The 8,225-nt window shown below is 38.4% G+C and overlaps 1 long non-coding RNA gene across 2 annotated transcripts; it reads right to left on the bottom strand.

Moving 5' to 3' along the window:
• Positions 1-2,826: 2,826 nt before the first annotated feature.
• LOC145549033 (uncharacterized) lies at positions 2,827-3,708 on the bottom strand. 2 transcript variants are annotated; one of them, XR_014084946.1, is made up of 2 exons: positions 3,422-3,708; positions 2,827-3,319 (listed from the first exon to the last, which is right to left on the bottom strand). It is a non-coding gene; the product is annotated as an uncharacterized LOC145549033 (long non-coding RNA). The 2 variants fall into 2 exon arrangements; XR_014084945.1 differs by having other exon boundaries at positions 2,827-3,203.
• Between the last annotated feature and the right edge of the window lie 4,517 nt (positions 3,709-8,225).

Here is an 8,225-nt window from a genome sequence, read left to right as displayed (position 1 = left end):
GAATCGGTCTGCAGTGAATCGGTCTGCAGTGAATCGCTCCGCAGTGAATCGGTCTGCGGTGAATCAGTCTGCAGTGAATCGCTCCGCAGTGAATCGGTCTCCAGTGAATCGGTCTGCAGTGAATCGCTCCGCGGTGAATCGCTGCCCTTTCTGTTCGTGTCACTGATCGTCTTGAAGCCTGTGAGTAGCGCGCCGCACCAGCGCGTTCCGATGATGCGGCGCCGCCTGCATCCTTCCCACCGGCCCGTTCCTTCCTGCCGGGGAGGTGAACACAGACCTCCTTTGTCCTCAGTGTCCCAGTTTTTCGTCTGCCCAGGCTAATGAGGTGAAAAATTAGCTAGAGGCCCACCAGGGAAGCTTTTAGGGTCAGAATCCTGCTACGCTGTTTACTGTGACACAGCTATTGCATGCAGCCTGAGATGGCCACCTATGTGAGGACTTTTCATGGTTTGTTTGATTTGATCTGAGTTTTGTTTGGTTCGTTTCTCTTCTGTGCACAGAAGTTTGTTTAATTTCAGGTATTCTCAGTGTATTTCTCTTGTTTTTCCCACCTGATAGTTCAGTAGACTCGGTTCTATTGGGACCAGAGCCGCAGCATCTGCTCCACCTCCAGCTGCTGCGGCTCTGAGTTACACCAACCTGTTCCCCTCCTGGCCTGTGGGGGCACTGCATCAAGAATCACTGAAGAAAACGACATGAAAACCTCTGAAGACACTTTGCAACTTCCTTCTTCACCAAATGGAAACAAAAATGAAGTGGTGTCAGATTTCAGCAATTGGAGGATTTCTCTTTAGCTTTTGGCTAAACATCACAAGCTAACGCACTTGTTTTGGTTGTATTTACCCAGAATGCATTGCACAGTTGTGTGCTTCCTTGATTTTGGAGTGGTCTCTGGTCCGCTTGGCGTTCATATCTGCATTTGAACTGACCCAGAGTTCACTTCCACTCTGGTACCTACAAACCTCGGACTCAAACCGGGACTAGAAGGACCGGTTCGGTTCGTTTGGGGAGGTGTGAATGCTAATTAAAAAACAGACCAAAAAAACCACAAACCCCCGTCTCGGTTCGGTTGAAGTGAACTCTGGTGCGGTTCAAATGCATATGTGAACACCAAGTGGACCAGAGATCGATTCAGGTGCGGCTATCTGCTAGGAAGTGCTAACCCAAAACAAAATTAGCGGTGAAACTGTTTACAGAATCAAAACATTTTCTCTGTCTTAAAAAACTTTGAACATCCATTTATTAGCATCCTTTTTTTTATTTCTTGTTAGCTCCTGCTAAAAGCATTAGCCGTTGCTAACAGTGTTAACTAGCTACCTTTGTAAACAGTTAAATCACAAGCCGTCATGTTAGCTTGTTTCCAGATATCTCGTCTTTAACGGATCAATAAACTTTGAGTCCAGACATTTTTGTCGCCACATCAGCCAACATGATCTTGTGTTTTGCTTAAATTCTCCAGTTTGCTGTTATTGACCCAGCATGCATTGCACAGGTGAAAAATACAATAAAGATACACAATTTTTGAAATCGTTATGAGATTTTAGGTATCACAAACAACAACTTTTAGGTTAATATGAAAATTACAACATATTTAGGCAAACATAATCCCTTAAAACACTATTAATCCCAGTTTAACACAATAACTCAGGAGAAGAATGGGCAGATTTCAGTTTCTAGATGTGCAACACTGGTTCCTCAGTCATCCAGCTGTGACATCACAGCTATCGAAGGAGCTAATGAATATGCAGACCACCAGTTTTTATTTGCAGTCTGTCCTCTGCTGTCCTTATCTTGACTCCAGATTGTCGTGTCACCACTTGTTTTCTTGTTCTCGTTAATTTCCCTCCATTCACTTCCCTAATTAACCCTCCCAGTAATTATATACTCTTTGATTCCCTCCTTGTTATGCAGCTGATGTCCTGGTAATTCAGTCTGGTTTCCAGTTCGTTTCGTGTCTTTGTCTCCAAGGTTTCCCACTCTGACTGAGTGTTTTTTCTTCTTCTGCTGTCTGGATGCTTCCTGCCTCTTAAAGAGCTTCAGTCCCTCTTTGCATTTCAGACATAAAACTAGTGGCAGTCCTGAACACTAGAAAGTATTTAAATGGATTTTTTCCCACACAAACTAAACATTTTCAGAAAGATGCTTGAATGAACTGAATAAATTTCACATTCTGAGGAAAATTATACTCTAAACCTGGGATGTACAAAGAAAATAAATAGTCATCCAATTTATTTTAACCCAGAAAAGGATTATTTTAGTTTATTAGTAATATCAGAAATTGTGGAGTACGCACCATTTACAAACTTGGAATCCAGAAATACTTAACAGGAACAGTCACTGCTTAGTTTATATTACTTTTAACCCAGAAAAGGATTCAGATCCGTCACTCTTTAGCTTATTTTATCAGAAACTGTAGAGTTTCACTATTTAGAAATGGAATTAGATACTTAGCAACCCTGAACAGGAGCACATTGTTTACATACTTTAGAACATTAGATTAGTTTTCGTTCCTCATTTTTCTTTCCTTTAGTTTGTCATTTTCTTTGTATTTCTTTTTAACTCATGTAAAGCAGTTTGAATTGCCTTGTTGTTGAAAATGTGCTATATAAATAAAATTACCTTATCTTTGTTTTATTGTAGGAAAGGGATGTTGTTTGCTCTATTAAAATAAATCATTTTAGGCTCCTTTGAACCAATCTCTCATCAGTTATAAGAACAGGATTTAGTTCTTTCAAAGAACATGTCTACTGTCCATTTAGTTAAAAATATATATACACATACCCAATAAATACATAAAAATATCTAAAAAAAAAAAAGCAAAAAATATTTATACCAATTTTATGTAGTTATTAATTTATTGGGCTTTACATTTTAAATGATAAAATTGATTCTCTGGGGGCCCAGTGGGGTGGGCAGCTTTGTTCCAGGGGGGCCGTGGCCCCCTCATCCCCCCCACTTGGGGTCGCCACTGTAAATCAGCCCAACATCCTCTCTGATGAAAACATCCAGCAAAGACCTTCAGACTCATCTGGGCTGAGTCAGAAACGATGCTGGCTTCCCTCTCTGCCCGGAAAATGACTCAGCGTTCGGGTCCAATCATTGTCACCGCCGTGACGGACCGCGAACGTGAAGATGTCATGGCGGCACATCCGTCCAACACCAGACTTTGAGGTTCGGCTTCCCTTGACTAACGTGTAATTTATCTGAAATAGTCCAAATTGGTTTTTGAAATGAGCAACTTGTGAAAATAAAAGTGTTTTCCACTCAGACATCAAACCGTGACTCATCAAAACAAGGCGGGCAAAGATTTAGGTCAACTCTGTCAACAGAAAAACAAAATGACAGAAATACAATTTCCCGCTCTGAGCTGTTTATGTTGTGTGAAAGCAAAAATATTCACATCATTAACATTTTGTCTGACCTTTTTCTGTGTCAAAATAAACAAAGCACTGTCAAACACACAGCGGATTTCGGTCCGGAATAAAAATCACCAGCAAACAGCTTCACTCCGGGGACACGGAGCTCTTCTTCCCTGGCGGAAAGGAGTAAATCAATCAAACCCTGTGCTCTGAGCGCCATCTGGTGGCGAGCAGAGATGGCTGCAATCTAACCCGTAGAAACATGTTACAGAAAATAATCTCTTTCCTTTTCCTTCTTTCTTTCTTTCTTTTTTCTTTCCTTCTTTCTTAATTCCTTTATTTCCCTCTTAAACTGTGTTTTATGTGACTCTTATGGTAAAGTGGTAAAGATGTTATAATGTATATTTATTGAAAAATAAATGTGTTTAAATAAAAAAATCATATCTCTGTTATTCTAAAAAAAAAAAAGATATTATTATTATTATTATTATTATTAAAAACCATAAACAAGTTTATTATTAATCAATCAAATTTTATTTGTATAGCATATTTCAGCAGCAAGCCATTTCAAAGTGCTTTACATCATATCAAACACAAAAACACTTTATTACCAAATTAAATCATAATTTAGCCATAAATTATTGTTTTTGGTTTTAAATGACAGATGCAAACATTGCAGCTGTCCAACTGGAATAAATCTCATAAATAGATATTTTTAATTTAATATATTATTATTATTATTATTATTATTAATGAAAAAAACATGAATTCTGTTCCCCTCCTGGCCTGTGGGAGCGCTACACCAAGAGACACTGAAGGAAACGACAAAAACCTCTGAAGACACTGAGAGCAACTTCCTCCTTTCTACGAAATGTAAACAAAAACGGACTAGCATCGGAGGTCAAGATGGAGGATTTCTCGAGTCTTTTCTCCTGCTATTGCTAGGCTAGCGCATTTGTTTTGGTTGTATTTACCCAGAATGCCTTGCATGGCAGTCCACTTCCTGCTTTTGGAGAGGCCTCTGGTCCGCTTGGTGTTCACATCACATTATTCATTCAAACCGAACCGAAACCGAGACAATACATAACGTGACATCAGTGATGTTGAGCCAGCAGCATGGTGACAGTGCCCTCTGCTGGTGGGAGTTAGCATCACATAAACCCAACGATTTATTTTTTTTTTTTACCGTTTTTGCAGAAAATTTGCAATAAACTCAGACTTATTGCATTGACCTGCTGATCTGTTGAAAAACTGGAGATACATTGCAGTCAGGCATTGCGGCGGCCACCTATATCCTCTGGGATTTGTTTACTTTTGAGATATTCTCAGGATTATTTTCTGTTGGAAGATCCAAACAGATCAGCTCAAATTTCTCACAGATTATTTGTGTTTTGTTAAATAAATTGTACATCTTGAAAATAGACTAGCAATAAAATATGATAGTAGTGGTTTGATTTAGGTTGTAAAAATAACCTTTTACAATAAAAACACAAGAGTTAAATACAATTCACTAGTAGAATCAGAGTACATTTTGTGCAAATCTGCAGGTTGAATCCAATTAAGTTTTAATACCAAATAAAATTACATTTTTCAAGTGAAGATTGCAATTTGTGTGTAAAAACTTGATTTTTCTAAGTAAATGGCACTCCAGCTATTTTGAATGCAATTTCCTGATATTTTTATCCACAACCAGAGAAAGCAAAGCATCACTGAGCCACCGCCGTGCTTCACTATACACTGAAAAAAAGGAAACAGGTGATCAAACTTAAAAAATGTTTTACAAGTAATGAAGTTAAGTTTACCCAATCAAATATATTAAGTTTAATAAGTTGTCAAACGTGAATGAGTTAAATTTGACTAAATTAATTCGATTCCATGTAACAAGTTAAGTTTAAAAAAACTTAGTTGGAGCTTCATTCTCTGTTTTAAAGTGCTGCCTGTTTTATTTCACCTTCAGTAAAAAGCAACTGATGCGCAGATTAATAAAGTTTCGTTTTTTACAACAGAAACCTTTAATCTGGTTGCTGGCAGTTTCCTCTTTCTGCCACCAGGGGGCGCAGCCACGTTTCTATCATCCTGAATACAAACGTATTTCTGGATGCATTCAGAGCTTCTGTTGTCTTTTTCTGTCATTTACTGTGTTCAAGGCATTAATGCCTTTAACATTAATAGTTGTATTTTACCATTTAATCTTGTTTTATAAGTTTATTTTGTAAAACTGAACAGTTTTCAACAGTTGACAGCTCAGAGAATATTTTCCACCTGCTGGATTCTTCGTGTTCGTTTGCAGATTAACTTGTTCCAGAGCTGGAAAGCAAATAATGATATACCACTAAGTCCTTTAACTTTAACTAGAAAATTCAGACTATTTTTGATTAAATTTGCTTTCTATTTTCTGTTAAGTTTTTATAAGTGATAGTAAAAGGGAACTGAATAAAAATGAGCTCTGAACGTTTTGTAACTAAAAAAGTTGTGAATAATGCGTCACTTTCCTCTAAATATAAGAATAAAAGCACATTATCATTGAAGTGGCAAAGAGTTAGCAGTTAAATGTGACGAAAGGCAACAATGTCTGTAATATTCTGTTTGTTTTTTAATAAATTTGATCTTTAATTCTAAAATCTTGTGCTCAGAAACTCAGATCAGACGATATGAAGATCTCTGATCAGTTTCTTACATAAGGAGTCCCACATGGCTGTGCTCTGGTTACCCTGTTATTTATCATTTCATGGTGTGAATATTGCATGTTTCTCTTCAGAAAACCTCTGAACAAAATAACACAAATGTAGGTTCAACTGTTGCATACACTTTGTAAATTAGTCTCAAAGCTTGTTTTTTACTGAAACAGTTTCATTTTTGAAGTACTTTTTTTTTTGCTTGCAAAATATTGGAACAGATTTCTCTCCACAGACTTTAACTATATTTTTTGGGGAATGTATGGTATCAATCAGGGATCAACTTAATAAAATTCATTTAATTAAGCAAAAATTTCTGAGAAAAATCTAGAAAAAAAAATCAATTTTACATATTTTCTAGAAAAAAGTTAGAAATTTTCAGTTTCAGAAATAAAAAAAAAATCTACTTTTTTGAGCTCAGAAATTTCCAAGTTAAAAAAAAAATCTAGAAAGTTGTGCTTTCTCTCAATTCTTCAATATTTCTACCTCAGTATTTTCTTGTTTTTTTTCCTAGAACATTTCTGAGATTAATAGAATTTCTGAGTCTTTTGTTGCAAATTTTCAACTTTTTAATGTCAGAGAATTTTCAAGTTTTTGAAAGGAAGATTTCTGAAATTAATCTCAAATGTTCCAAATATTTGACTTTTGGAGCTTGTTAGTTTTAGAGCTCTCAACTCTTTCCTTTATCTCCATCTTCACACTTCCATCCAGTTTGCAGCAGGTCATGTAGTCAAACAAACAAGAGGAGAATCTCCCTCTCACCTGAACCTCCGGGCTTTTAAAGGATTGGCTCCCACCAGGACTAATTAAAGGGGTGGAGACATTTACATTTCCAGGAAGAAAGAGAACATTTGTACTAAACTATATTCCTAAATAAATGTTTACAGTTACAATTAACTCAAACAAAGCTAAAAAAAAACAAAAACAATCTGGATCCTAATAAAATCAAATACATCTCTCCTCCCTGTCCAGACAGTGGATTCTCCCAATGAGGCTGATTGGAAACGCCAGGTCAGCGCTGCTCATCGGCGTTTCCATGGCAACACATGACCAGGTGACCTCAGAGAGATGAGAAGATGATTAAAATAAGTAAATAAATCAAGATTACAGGGGGGTCACACTCTTAAGCCTCCCTGGTCTATTCAGGGGTCCTGGAGAGGAGGGTCCGTCGGATAGTCGAACCTCGGATTCAGGAAGAGCAGTGTGGTTCTGGTTCTGGTCGTGGAACACTGGACCAGCTCTACACCCTCAGCAGGTCCTGGAGGGTTCTGGGAGTTCGCCCAACCAGTCTACATGTGTTTTGTGGCCTTGGAGAAGGCGTTCGACCGTGTCCCTCGGGGGGCCCTGTGGGGGGTACTCCGGGAGTATGGGGTACCGGGCCCTTTGATACGGGCTGTCAGGTCCCTGTATGACCGGTGTCAGAGTCTGGTCCGCATTGCCGGCAGTAAGTCGGGCTCGTTTCCGGTGAGAGTTGGACTCCGCCAAGGCTGCCCTTTGTCACCGATTCTGTTCATTACCTTCATGGACAGAATCTCTGACCAGCCGAGGTGTTGAGGGGATCCGTTTTGGTGGCCTTAGGATCGCATCTCTGCTTTTTGCGGATGATGTGGTCCTGTTGGCTTCATCGGAACGTGATCTGCAGCTCTCACTGGAGCGGTTCGCAGCCGAGTGTGAAGCGGCCGGGATGAGGCTCAGTGCCTCCAAATCCGAGGCCATGGTCTTGAGCCGGAAAAGGGTAGAGTGCCTTCTCCGGGTCAGGGGGGTCGTCCTGCCTCAAGTGGAGGAGTTTCAGTATCTGGGGATCTTGTTCACTCACAAAGAATTTTCTTTGTTTTTCTTAAAATATTTCTGAGATTTTTTTTCTCACAAATGTACAACTCTTAGAACTCAGAAATTTTAAAGTCTTTTGGAAAATATCTGAGATTTGACCAGTAAATTTACAACTTTTTGAGCTAAGAGAATTTCCTTGATTTTTTTTTGTTTGTTTTGTTTTGTTTTCTAGAAAACAAAAAACATAAATTGAGTTGTTTTTATTGTTGTTGTTATCTGCCTCTGGCTCTGATACGCCGTTGAAAAAACTCCCAAATGGATCAGTGAATTAAAACGGTAATCCTATTTTATTGTCATTCTGTTGTGTAAATTCAACGCATTCATTCTCTGAAAACGTGAAAAAAAAAAAATCTGCTGAATT

This window comes from Poecilia reticulata, chromosome 19 (genome assembly GCF_904066995.2).
Source record: "Poecilia reticulata chromosome 19, P_reticulata-male-v2, whole genome shotgun sequence".
NCBI lineage: Eukaryota > Metazoa > Chordata > Actinopteri > Cyprinodontiformes > Poeciliidae > Poecilia > Poecilia reticulata.
Note: the sequence above shows the minus strand (reverse complement) of the source record. Positions and strands in the feature narration are given on the sequence as shown.